The sequence below is a fragment of the Parasteatoda tepidariorum genome, chromosome 3, assembly GCF_982258835.1.
Source record: "Parasteatoda tepidariorum strain Cologne lab strain chromosome 3, Ptep-v5.0, whole genome shotgun sequence".
Classification (NCBI taxonomy): Eukaryota; Metazoa; Arthropoda; class Arachnida; order Araneae; family Theridiidae; genus Parasteatoda; species Parasteatoda tepidariorum.
Genome location: NC_141757.1, coordinates 88,881,150 through 88,905,411, shown reverse-complemented (window position 1 = coordinate 88,905,411; position 24,262 = coordinate 88,881,150). Strand labels below are relative to the sequence as shown.

At 28.5% G+C, this 24,262-nt stretch overlaps 1 long non-coding RNA gene across 1 annotated transcript; it reads right to left on the bottom strand.

Annotated features, from left to right (window-relative positions):
- Positions 1 to 17,464: 17,464 nt before the first annotated feature.
- LOC147813945 (uncharacterized) lies at positions 17,465 to 23,737 on the bottom strand. The gene is made up of 2 exons (XR_015432646.1): positions 22,022 to 23,737; positions 17,465 to 17,613 (listed from the first exon to the last, which is right to left on the bottom strand). It is a non-coding gene; the product is annotated as an uncharacterized LOC147813945 (long non-coding RNA).
- Between the last annotated feature and the right edge of the window lie 525 nt (positions 23,738 to 24,262).

Below are 24,262 nucleotides of genomic sequence, written 5' to 3'. Positions count from 1 at the left end.
CTTTGATCGGTTTTTTACCTTATAATTTTATTGATCCGTGGGCTTATAATGACCCCATCTTTGGTTATCTAAAAATTAAACACTTACTACATCTTTTACTTATTAAGAACTTGACTTAATCTATAAAAAATTGCGAAAACTATGATTTATAAGAATTGGCAAAGTTTTCCATAAATTTTCAATAAATCACGGTTTAATCATTCATATAATTTTTCTTTCAACATAACTTAAAATCAGCTATCTTTTAACTTGAATTCTTAAAATTACGGAACCTTTCATAGATTCCAATTAAACTTAAAATATTTTTTTGCTTTATAAAATATTGTTAAGTCTTTTCTAAGACAAACTTCTGCAATATAAACATTACTCATTTACTTTTCTGAGTTTGTTCGGACTTTTGCACCAATCTTCACAGTAGCATACGGTGGTTTACACTTTCCGGATCAAATTATGATAGAATTGATTGAATTCAGGATTTAATGGTATGAATTCCATTAAAAGAGAGGCGCCACAAACAGTTTCAAATTAAATCAAAGGAAAATTTTATGCTATAATTTTTCTTTCAGGAACATAGGAAATTGATTATACAACTGATACAACTGTACACAGCATGACAAGTGGTTTTAAAAGCGAGTAAAATCAGATAAAATGTAAATGCAATAAAACAGGATGAAGCAAGAGCAAAACATGATTTTACATTGAAATCCATTTACGGTAATTACTACTGTAAAAATTTAGGTATATCAGATTTTTTTTGTTCCGTAACATGTTGCAATATTAATGGAATTTGCGATAAAAAGTATTGGCTCCAGAGATTTTAGTACTTTTCATACGTAATTTGATCTGGAATTTTCCACAGTGTTGTCCGGCATCATTTGTTAAAGCAACTCAGCGAGTGATCTCTGTTTATGGTGACTTGGACGTTCGGAGGAGTAGCTGTAGCAGATGTAGCGTTACTCAGGGTCCTTCATGAAGAAACTTGCTATGCCCCCCCTCACTGTAATCAAAATATGTATTTATTTCATTAAACATAGACAAACATCCCTTATGTGTCATCTCACATGTTAAAATTATGGATGGTTTCTGCGTATTATAGCTTTTGACCACAATGCCAAAGTGTTAATGCTAAGTTATTTGAGCAAGTAAGAGACGCATGCATTATTTTTTATAAAAATCGGACAACATGAAAAAAAAAAATTTTCACGAAAATTTTAATTCTGAAAAATTGATCTTCAAATTAAACCCTGAATAAACAAGTATTTCAAAAATTCTGAGTTGAGTTCAGTTGGATGTAGAGTTCAACGGCAGAAGATCCAAAAGAGGATATAGTGCTCCAAACAGTACGCTAATTCAGATCAAAATGTAAATTGAATACTACAATTTTATTTTTATAATTCAACGAGGTTGAAATAAAAATAAAAAACCATAATTTAATGCAATATTAAAGCAGTATACCTACATAAGAAGCGAAAAATAAACACTTTGCAGTAAAGATTTGACTCCCATCCTCTGAAAATTGCACTTTTTTTCTTATTTCCTTAAATAAAGCCAAATAACAATTTTAGTTTGGACATAAATTTAATTGAAATATTATACAAATGAATAATCCCTTCAACAATATTCGATTCAGTAAATTACCACAAATTACACTAAGCATTTCAAAATACAAGAAATGTTCCATTAATTCCATCTCATTCCTGATATGCATATTCTAAGACATCTTGAATTCCCTTTATTATTCAAATAAATCAAATGAGTTGAATGATCCTTATGTTTAATTACCAAAGCAGCAAACTCAAATTCTCGAGTATATTTTATAATTTAAAAGTTAATAAGAATCTACTGTCAAATCTTGGAAATTAAAATTCGAGTTTACATAAAAAGTGTATCAGAACTCTCAGTCTTTGTATACCATTAAGTTAATCTAATTACTAGAACTCTTGTGGGAGACCCACCTCATTTGAATATTAATAGAAGAACGAACAGATTGTTTTGCATATGAATAGGTTTTTTTCTTTTGAAACACAATGGGGAGAATAGTCCCAATTTTGTATTTGTATTAATTTATTTTATTACAAGATTTTTCTTTCATTTTGCGAACATCTCTGCACTTGAAATAAATTACTTGACATAGAGCTTAGATTAAGGAACTAATCTTACAAAAATTGGAGCTATGTTGTTTCATTTTTCAAGTTCTTTATTAATGAGTGCACATCTCTCTGCATTATTCTAAACTACAATACAATTTTATTTATTTTATTTATAAAAGTCTGCCATGTATATTGTTACGTTATGATATTTTATGTACCGTAATTTATTAAGCTATTTATTTTTGGATTAGTAAGATTTATTAATTAAATGCAAAGCTTGAGAAAGAGTTTTTAAGATTAGAAAGATCTCCTGTCCTGCTGATATTTTCAAAGTGTTCAGCACTGACCTACTCCTTTCATTTTCTGTCCCAATAAGAGACTATTCCTAAATTTCATCGGTATATTTTCAGTTGACAAGATGGAGTAAATGGAATTGAATATTGGATTTAGTAACACAAGGTACGAAAAAGGACATGCTGCGCCAAACACACTTTTTAAAGACAGATTAAAAGGTAAAATAAAGCACATGTATCAAATTATTTAAGCTATCGAAAACACTATTAAAGGTATATGCATTCAAAATGGATAAAGCTTAATGGTAAATTTACTAAAATTGTAAAATGCATGAAACAATTAGATACAACTTGAAATTCCAGTAGCGCGTAAAAATGCAAAGACGTTGAGATGGTGATTTTTATCTAACAAGTCTTTTATGCCTAAAATAGTGCTTCCCAAAAAAGTGAAGAGATGTTGGTTAGAAGAGGGGAAAATGATTAAAATATGAGAAATTGATAGTGAAACTTAACAAGTATGGAACTGAAGAGGCGGTGCTCCAAGCAGCAAATGAAGATGAGTCAGCCGAGAATGTCTTATACCAAGACTGGTGAGTTTGACATCTGATCCACGCAATTACAACGCTGGCCAAGTCTTTAACATAGATTAAATAGCATGTAGTTTGTTCTCACTTTGTAAGTGTTGCTGCTATAAAGTGTTGCTGACAGTGTTGCTGCCATAAAGACATAGTAGCTGTTGTGCATAATTCTTCACGTCAAAAAAGGGTACAGTTATTGTTAATAAAGTTGTAGCAGACCGGGTGGAAAAATCAGCCTTGTCGTTACCCGAAATTCCAACATGGCTGGGAGATCCGACTAAGCAAAATATTAAAACCATTTTTGGGAAGACTAACTACAGATGCTTAATGATACGTAAAATAAGATGAGCTTCGTTGCTTACATGATTCAGCTGACGCAAAACACTTAGGCTTTCAGAGTAATTGCAATACTTCCGTCCGGTCAGTGATGAGATAAGTAGTAGAACTATGAGAATGGCTGCCGCTTCATCGGTAAATACAGAATAAATGGCAGGTATTACATAACTGTACGTTCGATCAGATATTACATATCCTAGAGATTTCGTATTATCATAAAAATCGAAACATAATGATAATGTTCATGACGATGAGAGGTGAATAACTGATTAAAAAAACAGGGGGCTATACTGGATTTTCTGTATGAAGCAAATGGATAATGAAAAAGATACGACGCAATAATCCACGGTTGGTTAAGAAAGTGATCAATATGTAAAGAAAGATGAGATGGTTGGAGTTGACGCTCAATGACGTGCATGTCCGATCCGGAGCAAGAAACATTCTGGTCGCCAACATAAAGTGAGCCAAATGCAAGAGGTGGTAGGATGTTCAAAATAAGCGAAATATGAATAATGAGAAGTATGACACTTAAAACACTACCTTGAGGAACGCCTTCAGCCTGAATGAAGAGGTCAGAAAATATAGTACCCAGTTGTACCCTAAAATACCACTTCGGCAGAAAGTGTTTTTAGGAATATAGGTAAGTTACCACATAGTCCCATGCTGTAGAGTGTCTTTAGAATTCCACATCGCCATGTCCGATCTTAAGCCTTCTCAATATCGAGGAAGATAGAGACAAAATGGTTGCGAATTCGTGACTCTAAAGCAATAAGGTTATCAGTAGTAGATCTTCCTCTTCGAAAACCACTCTGGAAGTCAGGTATATGATGGTTCTCTTCTTGGAAATGTATTAAGCGGGTATTGCCCATGAGCTCAACGGTCTTCCCCAGACAGCTATAAGGAGATAACTTACAGCGTCATAAGGATCCTTGCTTGGTTTCAATATGAATATCACAATTGCCCCATGCAAACTTGATAGATAAGTCTGTTCCATGCATATTCTATTAAATAGAACTAGGAAGATAGACAAAAGCGCAGTATCCAAATGGTGGAGCATCTGATAAGTAATCCCATCGAGACCAAGACTTGTGTTTGCAGCTCTGCAGTTGTTCACTGTTGACGCTATTGATACTTGAATAATTTACGTAATAATTACTAATTGAAATCAAAAATAAGTTATCTTAAAAGCAACATTAATGGAGAAATGGTACTAATCCATAAAATATCTCCAAACTATTATTGAAGCTAATGGTTTTTAATTAATTTTTGTAATAAATACTGACTGAAATTTAAAAAGAAGCTATATACTCTAAGTACTATTAAGCAAAATTAATAGTGAAATGCAACTAATTCGTTTAGGAGTAACGTAAAAATTCATCATACTAATTTTGACACTATTGATGCTTAATTAATTTTGTTTATAGACACTGCTGGTATTATATTAATTGGTGCATTTTTAATGGGAATCAAATGTGTAACTATGGGTACAAAGTATTATTTATTTGTATACTTGATACCTATTAAAGCTGCTTTCAGTTTTTCTAGAATTTTTTTATTGTCCCTCTAAAGGGATACATACCAGAGAATATCGCGTGATTATAGTGAGTCTAACCATCATGAGTTAGCCACGAACAACAACATCATTACAAATTATACTGAATCCATTTAATCTTTATTATGCGGGGATGCACTACTAAAAGCACATTTTACATAATTTAATAACGAAAAATCACAGAGAATTTCAAAATATAATAATAAACTTTAAAAAAAGGGAATTATTTTATCTTTATTAATTGTGTTGGTATATATCTTTCAGTTCTGTGCAGGATATGATAGTGATATATTGATTGCTTTTTCCCTTAAAAAGTATGAGTATTCATTTAATTTATAATAATAATAAGAATTAGATATTTAAACATTATTTGATTATCTGAATGTAAATATTCTATACGTTTAAAAATCCTAATATTAGGGGAAAATCTATCTAATTTTCGTAAACAATGATTAAGTTCTCAAATCCCTCAAAGGGTGAAATACAACCATTCTTTGTCACTTATTTAATAATGAAAAGACTTATTATTTGAAACAATCAAATGAAAAGCAAATATCGCTACCCAATACTTTCTACTGAAAAATAGGGTTATCAAAAGTTGTCCTTTTATCTTGTTGTAAGCTATAATCTGCTGGCATTGATCTTCAATTTTTGGAATGCAATGTCAAAGATTTACGAGATTAAATGATATTGCTAGCATGCACTTTTCCTCCTAAATATCGATTTGTTCCAATGAGAAAAATTTTTCTTCCCTGTCCTACATAATATTTCATAAGACAAGTGACGTAATGTAAAAGGTCATTTAATGTTATGTATTTGTTTGTCATTTTATATTTTAAAGCAATGAAAAGAGAAATGTAATTAATTATCTCTAATTTTGTTATCAACACCATTATGTTTTTATTTACTAAAATAGATAATAGTCTAAGCGTTTCTTGCATTCTAATTGGACTAAAAATTCATTTAAAAGATCATTAATTAACAAAGTAGATACACATACCTTTGGGGTTTATCACCCGTAAAATTAATAATAGTTTTAACAGTGCTTAACTGCGAATTACTTTGTATCCCTATTTAATGGTTCTTACCTAAATTGTTTTATAAAACGGTCATAAAATTATTTTCCTTGGCTAATATTTTTTTTGTTTTAATTTAGTTAGAGGATTAAAGCTAAAAGTTGTAAGATTTTTGCATGATATTGACATATTATGAAAAATTTTAGGATAAAGAAGCTCATTTTCCATTTTACAATTCTTAAACAGCAAATAAGTTAAGGATATTACATAATGAAATTTACTTTTTATAAAGGTAATGTTTAAAAATAATTCAAAAATATTTCAAATACCTCGAATTTACACAATATCATTTTCTAACATATTATTTTCGATTGGTACCATCTAAAATTTATCTGAATGTCTGAGGTCTGTAAAATTGTAATTCTTTGTCATGTACTTATTATGTTTCCAGATATTACAATTGTTTCAAGATATTAAAATATTTTTAAGTCGAATCAGTATTATATTGGAGCATTAACACGTTAAGAAAATACTCAAATATATAAAACAGAAGCTCTAAATTGGCCGAATAAAATAAATAATTTAAGAATTTTGCTTTATTTAAAATATTTTAAACTCACGATAAAAAAATTTTTATTATTTAATTTTCATTTTTAATCAGTTACTAGTGAAGCTACTATAAATCCATCTAAAACATACATATTTATACCTCGAAGAGCTATTACATTATGAACACCCTGCTAATAACATTTAGGACCTCCTTTCGCCCTCAAAGCTGCTAGCACCAGCCGTGGCATTGATTCCACAAGGTGCTGATAGGTAGTCTGAGGTATCTGGTATCAAGCGCTCACCAACTGGTCCTGCAATTCCCTCACATTGCGAGGGGGTAGCGTGGTTTGGCTTTCCATGTAGGACCACAAATGCTCTATTGGATTAAGGTCAGGTGAATTTGGGGGCCAAGACATGACTTGGAAGTCACTGGAATGTTCCTCGACGATTCGACCCTTATGACATGGTGCATTATCCTGTTGGTAAACACCATCCCTCGCAGGAAAAACTGTTGCCATGAATGGGTGAACCTGGTCTGCAACTATGTTCAAGTAGCTCACAGAAGTCAGGAATTGTTCTATGAGGATTATGGGTCCTAATGAACCCCATGAAAACATTGTTCTTGGGCGAGCCCATTGTTATAGATGGAGGGCGGTCATAATGTAATGGCTCTTCGGTGTATATATATATATATATATATATATATATATATATATATATATATATATATATATATATATATATATATATATATATATATATATATATATATATATATATATATACCTAATTTGACTGTAGCCAGAACTCCATTTCAATTGCAATAAAAAGTTAACACTTTCGGTAGATATAAAGTGAAATTGCATTGAATGTTATACACCCTTTTGCTTTCAGCAGAAAAAAAATATTTTGCTTAATAATTTACAATCTTGCAGAAATTAAAATACAATGACTCAAAATTTAAAAGAAAAATGTCTTCTTTTAGTAACGAAACAAGCAATTTAATTTAAATTTATAGACACTATGTTGCGCATATAATTTAAATAATTTCTCAGAATCTTCAAAAGGCACATTCAACATTTTTTCTCAAAATTAAAGAGCCTCTGGAAGAAAAAAAACTTTGGAATTATTATAACATCCATTTTTACGAACGCCTAAGTTTGAAAGAAATACATTGTATTTAATTTTTCTCTGGAATTATGAATCGCAGTTTGTCGCTTCCAACCTTCAACTAAATTAATGTCGTAATAACTTACTTTAAAAAGAACGGAACAATTTTTACTTCATTTCCTTCAACATTTTTCCTTTCTTAAAGTACAGCGTGAAGAGAATGAATTAGAATGAAATAAATTTCCAACAAAAGCTTTCGATTTTCGTTTGAAAAATAAACTAATTTAAAATAAGAAATGAAAATTCTTTGTCATGTTCTTTTGCATATATTTACAAAGAATGGAATAAGCTAAAGTCTCATAAAGATATGAATTCCAATATATATCTATATTTCATTGGAACAAATAATTCAGTTATATTTTAAATTTAGAAAAGAAGATTGAAGATCCCATTAAATAAAGATATGTATGTGATTTTAAAAGCCTACTTTTGTGGCTAATTCAAAAAAGCGGAAAGTTCTAAATGAGATTTCTAAAATTCAATCACACAGCTACTTAAAGAAGAGCTTTACTTTTGTATAACTGTATTACAAAGAATGGTATTTGCAAATTATTATTGTTTTTTAGAAGATTATTTTATTTTTAGTAACTGTTGGGGAAAAAAATGCTCACAAACCAGATATTTGCTCCCTAACCCAGATGTTTGTATTATAAAACATCGCAACGCTTACTTTTACGTAATATAAGTACCAACTAAAGAATTCAAAAATAAATTGAATTTAAAAAATCAAACATTTTTTATCATGCGAGTAAAATTTAGGGACAAACTTAAACTTAAACTGCATAAAATATCTAGGCACCTGAGGCCGTTTTCAGCCCTTTTCCCATTCATCTTTAGCTGGATCTTTGTGGTGCCTCGATGAGATTGTGGAAGGCAAATGAAGTAACGGAGATCATATGAATCATTGGGGTTATGACTGCGTAATTATATGCAGAAGGGTGATAAGACTATATTGTAAAAGTACGAACTTTAGCTAAGCTGATATGATGAAAATGAGGTTATGTATATGCTATTGACGAATTTAGGGATAAATCTCGCTTTTATTACGTTCGCACTATAATTACTAATGCAGTCCTCCGAATTTCAAACGTCGATTTTAAGAAGAAAAAAATTTCAGGGATTGTTAGCTTTTTTGTCGCCAGTTGTATGTTTTCTGAAAATTTAGATCCTATTTTAACACTGAATTTTAATTGAATTTACAATAAGTTTATCCGTTAATAACACCACTTTGAAGTTGATTTTTTCATCATAATCTCAAACTTTTTGACTTGCTTATTACGGGAAACAAAGCCTAACAAATATTTTCTGCGTGACTTTGCGCGTGTATATTACAGACGTTTTCACCACTGTATAGTATATAACTGAAACAACAATTAAATAGAGGCTGCTACATCTTTTCCATTTTACCTTTTACTAATTATTTAAGTTTGTTACACTTTTCATACGTATTTTAGCTTATAGTTATTGTTTAATTAATAAACACAAGACAAATATTGGCTTTTTACGGATGATTTCAGTTATTATGTATTGTGGTTTAATTAAGTCACCATATCACATTTTTTTGTCTCCAACGTGCATGTTTGTTTAAACTTTATACAATTCAACATAGAACTTACTAGTAGATCCAAGTTTTACAGCAACTAATTTACCTCTAAAATAAAAGTTCTTAAATTGTCAGATGTTTCAAATTAATTACGAAATTCTAACTCTGAATAAAAGTATGCTGTTCTGCTTATTCAGATGGACTATATGATTTGAATTTGAAATATGTATAAGGGTACAATGTCCAAGTAAGGTTTTAAAGTCGTGCTGCAATAATTTCTAAAAATTTTAATGTCTTCTTATATTTATTTACTCATTTTCGTTGTAATTTGTTTACTGAAATTACTTGAGTTTATCCTCTTAAATGAATGTTTCTTCTATCAACCTATATAAAAAATAAGACATGTTGTAAGTTGTCAAAATTTACCAAAAAAAAAAAAAAGCATAAAAACATAAGTAAAATTGTTTTTGTTGACATGAAGTGACTGATATCTTTGAAAGACGAAATCTCAAAGTTATAAGTATGTATTCTTTAAAAGATAACTGCTTAGACAAAAAATAATCTTAAATTATTATATAATTTGACCAATAATTTTATTTTCAAACTATCGCAGCTATAGTTGGTCCGGTTGCAGATTTTGTTTTCATAGAGCTAGGAGGCTCCACCACTGCTAGCTCTGAACCCCGTCCCACGTAATTCTTCCCGATTCCTCTTTAACTTTTTTCTTAAACATAAAACTTTTTCACAAAAGAACAGAATATTTTGATTGGATGATTAACTACATAGGAAAAGTAAAAATTAAGTAAATAAATAAAAGTGGGGAATGCAGATTATGGAACTCAATAAGATAAAATAAACGAGAAGTAATTTTACTCGTTGTCGATATTTATAACAATTGAAATAGGAACCACTTTTAGTGTTGCCCATATAGTAATAGTGATTCTAATTATTGAATATAATTTATTTTGTTCCATCATACTCTCTGTACATGTTTATACAATACTTCATAATTTAAAATTTTTAAAACCTATAGTGTTTGTACACCAGAACAAAATTTAACGTTAAGCTGAAAAACTCAAAACAGTAGGTATATCAGCCTCACACCTAATATACAGAAAAAATTTGGCCAAAGTTTTTTTCTATCTCTTTTGCAAACAAACTGAAAATAATTGTATACTTTTGCTTTTAAAAATGGAAAAGCTTATCAACAATTTAAGTGACATTGGAATAGATTGAAACGTCCTTTAGCTGTAGAAAAAAATTTAAACGTAGCTCGATACGGCTAGAATATTTTTGAAACGGAATACAAAAGCGAAGTTTGGTTGGTTAGAGTTAATTTAGTATCACAAGAAACAAGTTAGTTAGTATTTCTAGTGAAAGAGCCATATTAGGCTATACCGCACTTCTCACTAAATGTCTATACTGGCTCTGTCATTGGGTTCAGAAGTTACTAATATTTTAAAATCTAGAGGATATTATCCCATCTTTTTGATAGACTTTTTGTGGTTAATTCCAGTTTTAGTATAACTATAGTATTTTCTCTCTTCGGAGTTTGATTGAACTGATTACCGTAAATGTATAAATACGAAACAAGGGCTCTATGCTGATCTAATAATATGAGGCTGCTGGTTTGCCTTGCCGATTCAAAAACAAACTTATGGTGACGAAAATGTGTGACACATCTGTTAGCAGTTGAAAACACTAAGATAACTGGAAAATGAATAAGTTTACTGAATGCTAAAAGGTAACAGATTAGAAAAGATCCGGATCAGATATATCAATTAATGAAAAAATGGCATTCTTTTTATAACTGAAATTATGATAAAATAAAAAGCATAATTCGAGAAGAAGTATGATCAAAACTACCAGAATATGGTAAAAATTACCGTGGCCTTGGCTCAATGGGAACGCTAAAAATTTCGGCATTTTTTACCCTAGCGATTTGGGAATGATTTTGATAAAATCTATATATATATTTCTCTTACACGGCGACAAAAAAAGCCTCATTACAACTCGCACAATGGCAACACTAGAAAATCGACCAATGATTGCCGCTAAAAATGTCACATGCCAAATCAAGCTGAGGTGGCTCAACATATAGCGCTTTTAAAAACGGAAACTGAAATAATCAGAGAGAGCATTCTCACCAACAAATGTGATCTCTTCCGAAATTCACCCTATCAGCTGCGGCGATCTCATACTATTAAGCTAGGCAGAAGTGGGTAGTCTTTGTCAATAGATCTCTATTTTAGTAATTTGTCGAAAGCTCTTTTTTTCACTAATTTATATAATACGAATTTATTTGATGATTAATTATAGCCAAAATTTTAACCTTTTTAAAGAGATATCAGTTTCAGAAATTTTACTTTAAGATTTTATACTACAGCACATTTCTAATAGGTTTAACGAATTACATGTCATTTATTTGAATTCAATTTTATTTTAATGACTTAGTATTTACTAAAAAGATGTAATTTTTTTTTAAAAAAATTTATATGGTTATATGGATTTGAATGATTGTTTTGAATTCTTAGAATTTTTTTCATTTGCAATGTACCTAAGTTAGCAGCGAGCGAAGCGAGCTTGGTTTGTGAGGCAAACTATATAAGATTGCGTTGCAATTTTTGGGGGTTGGCGAGCGTTAGCGAGCAGGGATCGCAGCCCACTAGTTAACAATATAATATGGTTTTACAATACATGATATAATTTAGTAAACGTGATGAAATTCGGTAATTTTATCATACGTTAGAGCAATAGCATAAAAACCATTTATTCAGTTAAATTTACTTTTCAGCTTTGTTTTTTTTTTTGTTTTTTTTTTGTTTTTTTTTGTGGTAATGAAAAAAACTCATTTTGAAAAACGGAATTTCCGGGAAACTATTGCCATACAAGCAGAAAAAATACAGAATGAAATATTTAAATGCCGTATATTTTGGTTTTATTAACCAGAGTAACTAAAGATGTCATTACCATACAATTTTTCAAGATTTTTTTTCTCCGTGCATTCCGCCTAATATTTCAATAAAAAGAATGAAAGCGAAAATAGAAAAAAGCAAGTTAATGAGTACAAAAAATATTCAGAAAAAGTATATTCTTATTAATTATGCAAAAAATGTTTATATATATGCAAAATTCTTACAATGGTGCCTATTTGAAATCAAATACAATTTTGTGGCTATTTAATATTTTCGTCAATAGAACCAGTACCTTAAACGATACAGAATAAATGACATAAAAGTACAAAAAAATTATATTTGCTTAGTCATAACTAGAATTTGATTTGCGAATAAAAATTATAGTTAGTTTACCTTCATTTTTTTATGTTGGTTGGAAGTTAAAATAAATCTAATGAACTGGAATAATTTGGAATAAATTATGGATACTGAATTACATGATTCAATGTATAACGTGACTAATTAGTAGTTTTCACAAATGAAGGAACACTTGAGAAAACAAAATTTTATCATATTAAAATAAAGTCATACATCTTAATTATTACCAAAAAAATGATGTTTAAATTTAAACGCGTTGGTTTTTGTTAAGAGTTAAAAAAAATGCAAAAAAAATATATATATATAAAAAAAGTTTATCTAAGGGTAAGAAATAAGGAAGTTCAATTTTTACTTTATAATTAGAAAAAAACTAAGTCGTTTCCATACAAAGTAAAACTGAAATGAATTTCATCTTCTTTTTTTTTTACAAAAAATAACAGCAAATGGTTTTTTTTTTCTCATTTCCATTCCTAATTCCAGAGTCCCATATTCAAATTAAAAAAAGGAACCTAATTAAGAAATTTATCTTTCTTCATAAAAGGAAAAAAAATCGCTAATATAGGGTCTTAATTAGGATTTAAACAAAGCGTGTCCAAAATTGAGCTTTGCAAGTAAATACGATAACGATGCTCAGAGCAATTCATTTTCACAAAACATATGTAAACATTAAAAGTAAGTTTCATCAATATTTGAGGCGGTTTTTCTTTTTACATATTTTTATTAGAGTTTATTTTAATAAATTGAAGTAAGATACCTTACTGAAATATATTTTCATGATAGTTGATTAGAGTGCATGTGCAAAAAATGACACCAGTCTTTTAGTGTAAAATTTTATTTTTTCTCCATAAAATGGTATATTATACAAAAACAAATCTCCAATCCAATATGAAATTCAACTGTATATACGAATTATTTTTCTACTTTAAAAATTGTAAATGAAATTCAAATGCTTACTCCTTTGTTTTAATAGATATAAAATGTTGTTATTCCTTACATTTTGATTTTCAATTTAATAATTGCTTTTTGAATAAAACATAGTCCGTAATTAATCGCAAAGTCCGTAATTAAATGCCCGCGGATAAACACGTTCAGGCGAGATCGACTTGAATGGAGATTTTACTAAACTTATAAAAGTTAATAATTCTCGAATGTTAGTTTTTTTTCTGATGTGTTCTGTGCGTTTTTCTATACCCCATCATTATATTTAAAAAAATTAAGTTATATAGTTCTTGCCCATTAAAAAAATGTAACGTAAAAAAAAACAGAGAGAAAAGCCTTTACAATTGCAATAACTGCCGAACAAAATTGAATTTGTAAAAAAATATTGTTATGATACTAAACAACTACGACCCTTTCAGCTCATTAAAGTTCAATTCCATATTTGAATTTATGCGATCTACAGAGCAACCCGCATGGCATTTTTTACTATCCAGTTTGACAGTAGTAATTTTCGATCTAAATATCGAAAATTAATTTCTTTTTTATTTCATCTCATTCCCTTTCACATTTCTCAATACTTATTTGCAGTTTTTTGTTTTGTTTCTAAGGTTTAAAATTTTTGGTAGTGCAACAAAACCAAAAAGTTAGACAACGGCGTTTACGGTTTTGCTAACATAAATAACTTTTTTGTAAACGAAAAAAAATATGAATGAAACACAAATTCAAGTGCCAAAAATGGACATATTATAGTTTCGGTTTTATAAACAAGGCTTAAAAAACCAATATGTATGACACACCGAGTACATATACGATACATGTGCTGATGAAATCTATAGAATCGGAAGTCCTCTGGTTGGTCACCGAGTAGTATCATGGGTACAGGGATCTGAAAAAAAATTCCTTCCACTTCAGATCTAAGTTTAAATTGAGGAAGTGGTCCCTCAATTGTTTGATGCTGCCATCTATCCGTATAGTTCTGAGCCAATACGTGCTTTCACCCTTACGGAGCTTTCTTGTCAAACGACCAACCTTCCTGTCTTAATTCGCAAAAGGCGAATGACGGGCGAGCTTGGATCATCCAAGTGTTATTAAAAACTACAATATAAATTGAAGATTACTATTTTAATTCATAAGTAATCTAAACGTATGTTCTTAAAATGTCATGGTACAAACTTTTAGGGGTTTTCGAAACCTTTATTATTTTAAATTATATAGATATACCGTAAAGAAGTTAAATAATCCATATAACTACGTTTTAAATATATAACTTCACATTTTAAATATACTATTCATGACATTTTCGAATTTTCTTGCAACCTATTTAAGAAAGTTCTGCAGCGACAAGGAATAATATTAAAATTATTCTGCAGACACAAATCCTAAGAATTACAATTTTCTCACGCACAGATGTGACTCCTTGCAGAATACAAAAGAAATTTCAAGCGTTCCATGAACGCGTTTTATCCCTTGTATTTTTCAATACTCCCTTTCCCTTTATGAATGCTGGTTTCGGATATGCAGATGTGAGTTTGATTTTTAAAATGCACGAGTTGGCGTAAAAATGAATTTTTGCCAGTGAAATGTATTTCGAAAGCTTCTGAAATATGCATACTCTTGTGAAAATTTTAAATTTCTTTTGAATGGTATATTGAGCCCGGCAGAAGAAAGACAGGGTTTTTATATTTGAAAAAAAATATTTTCTAAAGCTCTGTTTTCTATTTTTAAGAACTAGTTAAAAATGAGTAAAAGTGTTGCTCGCATTCTCCCAAAAAAAATCAAATGTTATTATTTTTATTACAAGGGAAATATAGTATTGCTATATACACAGTAGTATTTTATTTTGTTATTGGATTAAATTTAATTGAAATTATAGTTTAATGGCACAAGTTCCGTAAAGGACACGCTGCGTCAGGCACATGGCTTGAAAACAGTTTAGAAGATGCATGCGTTGAATTTATAGTAATGTTAGGTTAATTTATGTTAATAAAATACATGAATATAAAGAGATAATTTTGCTTCGTTAAGAAATATTTTTATTTAAAATATTTAGATAAAAACTAATATAATTTCAAATTTTTATTGAAATTTAATTTTCAGCCTTATTTGAGAATATGAAAAATTAATAGGCTGCAAAAAACTTAATTCTCAATTTTAAAAACAATGCAATGGTCATTTGAAAAGGCACTATGATAGAATGCTCTTCCATTAAATTAGCGCTTTTGAGAATGACCTAATAGACTATTTCAACCATCAACTTTAACCCTTTCTCGACAGGAGTAGCAATCACGAGCTTATTGCTAAACCAGCCTCTTTCACAAGCACCTGCCCAGGACTGGAGGTTTTTTGCTGTTTAGCCTAAATTAATGAGATTATCGAAATATGAACACGCTTTTCAATAACGTGCTGCAAAGTAAATAAATGACATATACTACATATATTTTTCAGTTATATACTTTATTTACTTAAGTTTTTTTCTTGGTTTAGTACATAATCATACATTTTTTCAGTATTAATTTACCATTTGATATTTTTTAAAAATGCCGTGATACATACAGACTTGACTCGTTAAATTTGTAATTTATTAAAGGGAAGTCAAAACAAATAAAGTAAAAGACTGTTTGATGTCAAATTTTGTCGATTGTTCTAACAATATGAATCAAAATTGTGACACGTAATCCTTTTAAAAAGATGTCACTGAGCAAGGGATTTGGAAACATTCCTTTCCCCTCGTGTTTAGACAATCAAAAACCACGTGCTTCCCATGCAGCAGAGATAAGTATAAATTACGTGAAAATAACGTTAAAATGCCACAAGGTTTAGAGCAAAAAAACGTTTATTTAAAACGTTTTATTTCCGTTTCGAGTGGTAGTCTCGAATTAGGTAAAAAAGCGTTTATATTTGGGTTGTTTTTAACGTAAAAATGACCGATTTTTGCCGTTATTTTGACTAAGGTGAATTTCGTAACCAATTTTTAACGTATTTTTTACGTTTTTTTCACCAAACTATTTACGTATATTTTTGGTTCTATAAATTCGTTTTTTTCACCATGAATATTTACGTGTTTTTAACGCTTATTTTTATTAAAAGAACGTACATTTTACGTTATTTTAACCAAAATACAAACGCATTTTATCCATACTATTTACGTATTATTAACGATTATTTTTGAGCTTTATTTACGTATTATTAACGCTTATTTTTGAGCTTTATTTACGTATTATTAACGCTTATATATCAATATTTTTAACGCTTATTTTGAGCTAGGTGAATTAATAAATTTTTCGCGTAAATTTAACTAAATTAATTTCAATTTATCGTAATTTTAACCGAATTGTTAACAATAGCATATTTTAAGTTTTTTTTAACTAAGAAGGAAAGAAACCATTACGTATTTTAATGTTTATGCTGCACTAATTACACTAAAAAATATAGCATTTACTTTTTATTTAAAAAAAAAAACTTTTAATTCTTTTCGAACTAAAACTAAAATAACGGAAAATAGTCGATATTCATGCTTTTTTTTTTAGAATCCTAGAAAAAGCTTTTATTTTTAATCTCACACTTTCTGTAAATTTTTACAATTCAAATTATAACTCAACGAATATGGAATGCAAATCTTTCTACCTCTTCACAGCAGCATACTGGTTTATTTACGAAGTTTCATGTCTCTCAGGAATTTTTTACATTCTTCATTCCTAAAAGTTTGTAATATAAAGAATTGGTAGAAGAAAAAATTACTCAATACTTACATGATTTTCCAAACCCCTATGGAAAAAATATTTTGTTTTTTTTAGTTTAAATTAATAATTAACAAATCTACTGCTCTGCTGAAGTCCATGTTTCCAAATTGCTTGCTGGAAATTATCTACTCTTCTAGAATGCTTTTGGGTTAATTTTTTTTTTTTAAATGCATATATTTTAGTTTTCAGCTTGAAAAATTTGACTAAAATTTACTTTAACACACACACGAAGTAAAAAAAAATATTAACCAAATTTACCATTTGATTTGTTTATTTACAAAAATTACAATTTTTCCAAGTCTTATGTTCGTAAAATTACAATTTTTAATCCAGAAGAGCAGTTAACTAAATAATTTTAAATACAAAAAAAAAAACATTAAATCAAATAAGATTTATTAAGTTTTATTTATTTTACAACTATCATACAATATATTTACAATATATAGATTTACAATTATAACACATCGCTACAGATCTGAAACATTCATAACTTCTTCCACCCCGCTGTTACTATCACCTCTTCACTGCAATGTTCCTGGAAAACAAATAAATATTTTAGCATATGAAAAAAAATATACCGGACAATAATATTAAATTGTTACAACCAACAGTAGATTTCTAAAACGAAGCAATACTGACTAAATAAAATACAGTTAAATAAAAAAATTTAAAAAAATATTAAAACATGATTTTCATGGAATTTCTACTAAGTATATATCGATTGAGTACATCCAAATACTTAGATATAAGAAAATCTATTTTACAAATTTTAGTCACATATTACATGACAAAATTATATACATATACAGCACAAATCTGAATTAGAATATTCAATATTTTTTTTTTTTTTTTATCCTAACTAAATCTTACAATGAAGCCAGCAGTAAGTTATAAACAAAACATTAAATTATTTTTCGTGTGACTTTGAGGAGAACTCCTCCAGACTTTTAGTGTGGTGCTGTTGGCTGCTTTGGTAACAAGTAAGAGCACAATGAAGGAATAAAGGTGTCAATTGGTTTACCCACGCTGACCTAAAATCAAGACAAAACTATTCACAAAACACCCCTATTTGAAATTACTTTTTCTCATAACCGCAATACTTGCCACGACATGCACCCGTTGTCAGGTAAAGTACTCCTAAAAGCTGCCCTATACTTTGTGTTTATTTACTTATCATCAGAATTTTATTTTTCTCTCTCATTCTTTTCATTTTCTTATTGCTCCTTGGGTGCAATTTTCATTCCTCTTCAGAATATTTTGCAAGAACTTTGTAGTTCAGAAACACAATTCGATTAGTTTCAGTTACGTAATTTTTAATTTCTCATTTATTAAAACAGTAAAAATACTATGCCTTTTAACACTAACAGTATCTTTAATATACAAAAGGAGTAATTTTAACAAATTCAGTAATTTGTTAAACTATATATTATTTAGTTCAAGTGAAGAATTACATTTTACAATTGCCTCTGTTAAAGCTTTTTTAAACAAAAAATGGTTATTTTGAAAATTCTTTAATTTCTGGAAAATCGCTGCTAAAACGTAACACTTTACTCCAAAATACATTAGAAAGCTGTTAGGTGATTTAGAAATTCATTTCCACAACGGAATTCTTAGTAATGGTGAGGCATTAAATTCCAGGGTGGGAAAAATAGGTTCTGTGTTCCTTGACCCAAGTGTGTTACTATCAGGTTGCTTGGGGGCAGTAAAAACTTTATTTGTTTAAACCACTTTAAAAGGACTGGATAAAAAAATTTCAAAAAAAAAACCAGTTAGTGTTAGTTAAATGTAGCAACATGACAGAATGTTTGGAGTAATGCAGTATAGCAATTTTGGACTGTAAAAACAATTCGGAGGAACAGCTTTAAACTTAAAATTGTTTCAAAAAATAATAATTTTATGCTTGGAACTAATTAGAAATTATCTTTTTTAATGCTGCATATATATATATATATATATATATATATATATATATATATATATATATATATATATATATATATATATATATATATATATATATATATATATATATATATATATATATATGAGCAAAACAAAATTACCAACTTTCCACACCCTTGCAAAAAAATAAAATAAAAATTTTTTTGAACAAGTATAGAGCAGATATATCAAAATTTTTTTTTAACGTATTTAAAGATGTGAAAACAAATATATATTTTTTTTGTCAAACTGTAATTCATATAGTTTGTAGTAGTGATAATTTCCATTGCATGAACTACTCAATTTACAAGATATATAAGTTTTCTGCAATATTAGACATTTAACATAAATTTTACTTAATAGTTTTTGTTTAAATAAAAAGTTGGAACATGAGTATGCTAAATGTATACAGTAAAATGCAAGAAAATATAATAAATTAATGAAAACTTGATATACACAATGAAACGTGTTTTAAAGCATTTTAATCATTAATACTTCAACACCAAATAATAGACACAAAAACATTCACTTGGAAAAATAAGATATTTAAATAAAAGATGTTTTCAAACAGTATGAAATCAAAAAAATTTTCATTTAATGTAAGCATAATAATATAGTGCAGAAGTTATTGAAAAAAAAAACTTTCTAAAAATAAAGTGATAATATCATAGACAGATATATCATATAAATAGAAAATATCATATGTATAGCATAGCTGCCAACCTTAGGAATCAAAAATTAGGAACACTATATGCCACAAAATTACGCACCAATTATGAGAGTAAGACAAAAATTTAAATATTAACATTAATTGACAAATATTAAAATATCTTAAGTAAATTAGTAAAACGAAACTATAAACACTATCCTTTGAGGGAAATTTATAATATTAATATTTTATAATTAGGAATACCGGTATAATAGTTTAAAAACAACCATTACTTTTTAATACATAATTATTATTCTCCAAATTATAAAAGACAGGTAAATAATAATCTACGACATAAGCAAATATTTCTGATGCATGTGTTTAAATACTGCAATACATTTTTTCAAAAATAATAATAGTTGTTTACGATTCAATTTAGTGAAATGATCAGCAAGAGCTATTGGAATAGTATTTTCCAATAAAAAGCTACTAAAAATTACTTCTGCACAATGATCACAGGAAGCTTGTGGCGATCAGAACTAGGGTTTGATTTAAAAGCAAAAATACTGAAATTTTAGGAAAATTCAGATTTTTTATAAAAATATCAGATTTTTAGATTTGATATAAAAATTAGGAACAAATCCGAAAAATTCTGAACAGTTGGCAGCTATGGTACAGTCATAGATATAAAATCATTGATTAAAGTTAACAATATTGAAAGTTCAATTTCTAATATGCGGAATTGTAGAAAACTGCAGATGTACAAAAAAAAATATATATACATAAACATATATACAATTGGCTTAGTTTAATTAAAACAAGGATAATTTGAAATCTTGTAGCAGAATGTTTTTGAGCTATCTGCGACTAAACTCTCCAGCACTAATATCTAATTGCAAAATACTTTTGATACAAACAAACATATATGTTGCTAATTTAAAATGGCAAATACGCTGTGTCAACAAAAAATAATAATAATGATTTTCTTAATTTAACACGAAATTTTTTTTTTTTTAATATTATGGGTTATATTCTCACATTTTGTTGGTGGGAAGACACACACTTTATTAGCTTCTTCGCATTTTGTAAATAATCATCACAATAAAAAAATATTAAATATCATGAAATCCGTAGTAGCAATTGCCCCCCCCCAAAAAAAAAATATGATGTAATTACGTAAATTGGACTAGTCAAAAGCGTGTTACACTTTGAAATTAGGTTGCAATAAATAATATCGTATAAAAAATATCGGATTTAAAATTTAAGGAGAAATCAGCATCTATAACTTCTAAAAATTCGATAGAATTTAAAAAAAAAAATAAAAAAAGATAGCCTTAAAAAAGAGATACTCAAATGCACGATTCGAGTTTTCCATATTGTTTAAATATATCAAGATGGTTAAGAATCAAATGAAAATCAATATCAATAACTGCCGAAAATACTATCAAAACATTACGTCGGTGAAAATTGAGCATGTCAAAAACTTATTATCTAAATGCATGATTCAAATATTGCATGTTCAAATATTTCTGTAAAAAAGAAAAGTAATATTTTCTTCCTTTCAAGAGAAAAATCTTTCTGCAAGAGATCTGTAAAATACTGCAACAATGTCGCCGTGTCGCTGCGATTCTGCCATGGAGATTTGAAATACTGAGCAATATGTATCAATCTTAATTCCCCGAGAATTTCCAATTGATGTTGTTCATTCATTTTATAATTCATTTTAATGTTTGCCAAATGTTTGGTTTGAGTAGTCTTAGGGGGAGGGATTCATCAATCAGGGCCTTTGAGGGATTCATCAATCTGCATAATCGTTGAAGAATTGTTAAAAGCAAAATAGAAGTTTCAGAATTTGTTTGAACTTATGGAGGACTATGAATAAAAAGACTAATTTAATGCAGATAAAACACATTTTTTTTTTAAGTGCCAGTGAAATAAAACATTGGAACAGCAAAAATAGTGGTGGTAAAAACAGTAACAGTTTACCATTCTACTTGATACTAACGATGAAACTTACACCAGAAACTTCTATTATAAATTAGTTGAATAGTGCAAAGGCTGATGATTGTGCATCAAATAATTAGGATTCTACAGTACATGGAAAATATATTTACAATATATGATAATTAATTTTAAGAGACAAATTTTTGAGTACTTTTATTTGTTGTTATTGAAGCATGGGCAGCCTATGTAAACAATGTTTAATTACTATTTTTAATATCAGCAAAAGTAATCTGAAATAATTTTTAACAATTGATTTGTTCATGTTTATAATTTCACGAATTTTTTTGACCCATTTTTAAGTACAAGAAAAAAGGAAACAATTCAAATACAGTTATTTCTTTAGACATACTTAATTCAGGTACCTTCAAATGAGACTTGATGGAGGTTCATTCTCAAAGCTAGATCCTTTTCAAAGATCTTCCTCAGAAGTACATCAATAGATTATGAAAAAGAAAATTCATTCAGTTAATACGTTTAAAAACATAGAAATTATTCAAACATATTTTTATACGGGCACATTTATTATTCAGAACTAGAGAAGTAAGGAGTAATGGTTTGGCAGAATGTTAGCTAAAAAAAATGGTGAAATGCAGAATATATTTTTATAGCAATATTTTTTTTAAAAAAATTCATTAATAAATATTTTTTACGAATAAATAAGTTTATTTATAATTGGAAATTACTCCATGCTTATCTATATTAGTGGAATGGGCTAAAGGGAAAACAAAAAATTAAACCAGAAATACTTAATAAAGTTATGAAGTAAAATAGAAAGAGAAAAAAAAAGTATCATAATTGTTACAACAAAACTTCCATGCTAAGAATAATATTTTCTGTAAAGCAGTATCCATAAAGCAACATTAACTAAAATATAATCTATTAGAAATATGTTATTAAAATGCTTTGTTATCTTAAAAACACTAACAAAAACAAAAGATTATATACAAATGTAAAACAGAAAAATCTATTTTAATTCTCAAAATAAAATTTTAAAGCTTTACATCTCAGTCTTTCCAATTATCATATTTTCCAGATAAGAATAAAGTCAATAGAAACATTCTTAATTACTGTGTCAAACAGTTAATAAAAACAGAGTTTTTTAGAAATGTAAAAAGCTAGGTAAAAAAACTAAGACAAAAATTGTTTAAAAGAAAAATTTAGCAATAAAAATTTCAATTGAACTTTTTCACCTAGCAAGGGTCTGTCTAGGTTTTTCTGAGAGGTACCTATTTTATGAAAATTTAGACATAATTTGTGAAAAATTAAAAACTACATTAAAAAATCAACACAAAAATATGGATTTATCGTTTCTTAAGGAATACAAAAATAAAATTATAAGAAAAAGTATTTTGTGAAACTACTGTTTTTTCTAAAGTTTAATTTGTGAAGGTACCGCTAAACGGTAGTAAATTCGGCCTCGACAGACCCCTGCCTAGGCATATTTTTAGAATACAATGACTATAAAAGAATTAAAAAAGTTTTAAACAGCAATGTAAATTTAAATAAAAGCTTGAATAAGAATAATTCTAAAGATAATTTAATATTGAAAATTACTGCAATTATTTTCCATATCGTTTTAGCTGATAAATTTCAAAAACTGTTTCAAAAATAAGAAGAAAAATTTCCAGTAAATGTTCAACTGGGTGTTTTTTTTTTTAAAGATATCATGTTGCAAAATAATTAGTCAAAAAACTATTTTGTCCATGTGAGATTTTCTCTTGCAATAGCTTGTTAAGATGATACTTCCACGACATTTTGGTTGAAGAACCATCTGCTATAGACTCTTGTAAAATTTACCCCAATCAAGCGTGTTTAACCATTGGTTCTTTAAAAAGGTAAAGTTAAAAGAAAATGCCACTACTCAACTTTTTTAAAAATGCAACAACTAATAGTTTTTATACTTTATAAGACAATAGTAGGTAAGTAGATAAGACAGCTCAAATTAATAACAATATGATAGGACTGTTTCACACATAAAACTTGTCTCGTCTCATTTGCTAATAAAATTGCCATCTCGTACTGAGTAGGCAAAACAGTAAGAAAAATGCCCGTATCATCTGCCGGTGAATAATCACTACATCTTCTAAGCAACTTCCACGCAGCAACTAGGAGGAACTAAAAAAAATTAACTAACGGATATCAACTTGAAGAGTATAACTCGTAGCTACCTTTCTCACACCTTTACATATTCTTTTAAAAAGTTAGCAGTTAGAAATCTATTTGGTGCCTGGACGATAGCAGTTGGCATAACTGCTCACAATACAGAAGTAACCCTAATAGAGAATTAAAAGTTTAATGAGTATTTCTATGTTGTTACCTATGGCTAAATATTTATAAACTTCCAGTGGTCCACGAAAAATTAAGTAAATATCTCAGAATGGGAGTAACTCAGAGAATATAAGTTGAAGCAACCCTCAGGAAAACTTCTACATACTTCTTTTTAAATTTTTGCAAAGTACAAAATCTTTTTTTTTTTGTTTCAACATTTTTAGTTGGCACAATCTAGTTCAAATAGGGAAACATCCCCTTTTATTTGATTCATAAAATCAGGGGAGATCTCTATAAAATGAACAATGGCAGAATAATCAGC